Raw genomic sequence first — 3,195 nt, 5'->3', positions numbered from 1 at the left:
AACAGAGGTAGAAGCATGCATGCATACAATATTCAATATTATTTAACTTTGTATCAATACACAAGAATCTATACCAATGTAACTGTTTATAAATAATAACCCACAAACCAATCTATTATCCCATCATCCAATTTTCTCCTTATTTTACAAAAGGACCCCTGAGATTATAAAACTTTCCCTCAACTCTCAACCATATATCAATTATAATCAACCTTTAAATGATGTCCCTAACCCTGAGGACAAACTTTGCTGGGAAAGGGGACATTGTCTTCTAGAATTACTTCCAGCTGTCATATTGGCAACATTCTTTTTACAGGATCCTGTGAAAGTAAAATGATGGTTAAGTGTCAAGATTAATGTCTGGTAAGATTGTAAATAGTCTCTGAGTATTTTGTGGAGGTCTGGCCAGGAAGTTGTAAAAGATGTGCACCATTTCAGCACATCTTGTGCAGCTGGTACCCAAAACAGGTATTGTAGTAGCACTATCAGTGTCATGATGTCATATCAACCAGATGGAATTGCTGTTGTGGGGCCCCATCTTCTTCCTGGAAACTTCAAAGATTACTGCAGAAAAATTCATTGTTCATTGTGGAAAACTTAAGCATTATTTATATAGACATATTCAGACATATATATTCAATGAAGGGTATGATAAAGACAAAAATAGATATGAAGAAAAGTAAAGATATTTTTAAATTCTTTTTTTTGTGTCCCATATCATGGCTCCTGACATGAGACAGAAACTCTGGGCTTTTCTCTTAACAACAAGCTTGGAATTAGAGAGGGACCAAGCCAGTGTTCAACTCCAAAACCAGCTCTATATATTTAGAAATATAAATACATACACACATATATGTATGTGTATATATTTATCTTTGATTTTTATACTTACAGAACCAATTCGATTTTCTTGAATCCTTATTGGGTAGTTATTTTTCCCAACTGTCAGTATTCAAACATCCAGGGTTCCTTGAAATTTTTGAAGATGAGTGTTTAACTGCAAAGACAAAAACAGAACCCTACCCCCAACCTATATGCTTTTCTTATCACCTGTATGATTATCATCATTGTGGATGAGCTGTCACGACAAGTATAGAAACTAGCACGATTCAGGAAATAACCCAGCCAGTTTAAAGATAAACAATTAGATTTTCTATTGTTATAAGGGGAAACTTACACCACAAGAATGGGAGGTCCGAGTTCCACTGTGTCTGGTGGGAATCACCCAGAAAGAACACATGCCTGATCGATCCCAGTTTTCTTCCTGGGTTCCAGGAAGCCACACCTTAACTAGGCTCCACTTCTTAGAGGTTATTGGTTAACAGAGTTTCCCCCATCAGAAGAATGTGGGTATTTGTTTATTGTTGAGCAATCTGTCTCTTCTAACTTCTATCTTTGATGAAAATTATTAAATTTTGTTCATCTTTTGGTTGAAAATAGTCCTCTTGACTACATATCTGATCTACTCTGAATAGAACAACATAAACATGGTATGTGTGCATGTGTCTCACTTTGGTATGCCAATTTTACCTTCTCTGAGAATATATCGAGAAGTAGGATAAACAGTGGTTCTGCTTTTGGTTTTTTGAAGCATTTCACACTCTCTCCAAGGTGACTCTATTTACCTGCCTCCTCATCAGCATTCCTGAATCCCTTTACATACATCTTCATCAGCACTTACATCTTTGACGTGGTGAGTTATCTGATGTCTAATCGTGGCTTGTTTTACATTCCACTAAGGATTAATGACATTGAACATTCCTCATCTTCTTCTTGGCTATTTGTGTTTCTTCTCTATTCCATTCAGATCCTCTGTCTGTTATTAATTAACTTCTTTTTCAAGGGTTTTCAAATTAACCCTTGACAGAATAATAGTTGGAAAATAATTTCTTCTACTCTATAGGTTTTCTCTTTATTTACAGATTGTTTGATTTCTATCTCTATTGTTTTTAATTTGATATAATCTCATTCTTTGCTTTTTTTTGCATGAAATCATATTTTAATTCTCTGGATGTCTAACTTATAACATAACATCCTCCTTGATTGGGCGATCTTTTAGTAGAGTTTTCAGCAAACTAAGGACAACTGGGACAATAACATTTCACAAATCCATGCATCATAGATGTTTCTTTTAGTAAAGTTTTCAGAACAGCTTGAGTATGACTAAGTTATGGCCTACAACAAAGACAACACTGAGGAATCTTAATTAACAATGTCACCATTGTCTTCCTGTTGATATAGTGCCATGTCCTTTGCTTGTATACAGTACATTCAATCAAATAAACACAAGTACCAATTAACACACAGGTATTTTTCAGAAAAGTGTTTATCTTGCTTAATACAATACCCAGATTTTCTTTTTGAAAATGGCATGAAGTAGCAAATATTTAGGAGAACTATCTCAGGGTTGGTGTAACCAAACAAGGACAAGAAAACAAAAGCCCACTAAGCTTCAACCAATAACTCCTACTAGAGGCTGGCTACTTGTTGAAATTCAGAGAGTAACACTAGCTGAAGGTGTCCAAGATATTCTGTTCCTTGGTTTCATTATGATAGCACCTCGGACTTCAGGATAACCTCTTAAATTATAAGTAAACAAAAGGCTGTAAGTTTTTCTAGGAGGAACCCTAGAGTCTCTGTGGCCCAGAAACTTGTTAAACTTTTTATGTTTACATTGTTTTGATTATCTTGTCCCTAAGTAAGTACAGACACAGATGTTTCAAAAATGTCATACACACACATAAGTGTGTGTGTGTGTGTGTGTGTGTGTGTGTGTGTGTATTTCAGAGGAGGATCATTGTGGTTTCCTTAAATAATAAAATTTTATACTGAAGATTTATTAACAAAATCTTGAACTAATTTACAAAATGAGAAGAATATATTTGCCACTACTCACAACACTCACACAAACACACAAATAGAAATCAGAAATAGCTCAGTCAAATGCATGGTTCTTTGTTTGTAGACTTCTTGCTATAACTGCAAACAAAACCATTACTTTCAACATTTTTCACTAACCTTGTAAATTGAATTTTCTAGAGTTTTGTGTTTTTGTTAGATTTGGTAATTGTATAAAATCTATGACATTAACAGTTTGTAGTTAGTTTTACCTGTTTTGTGTGTTTTTAGGAGCCTAGAACAATGGTCCCTTACAGGAGGATCTATTCTTTTCTTAGTTCTGAGAGGAGCTGATAC

The sequence above is a fragment of the Myodes glareolus genome, chromosome 12 (assembly GCF_982192425.1).
Source record: "Myodes glareolus chromosome 12, mMyoGla1.1, whole genome shotgun sequence".
Classification (NCBI taxonomy): domain Eukaryota; kingdom Metazoa; phylum Chordata; class Mammalia; order Rodentia; family Cricetidae; genus Myodes; species Myodes glareolus.
The sequence above is the reverse complement of the archived record's forward strand: the minus strand, read 5'-3'. Positions refer to the sequence as shown.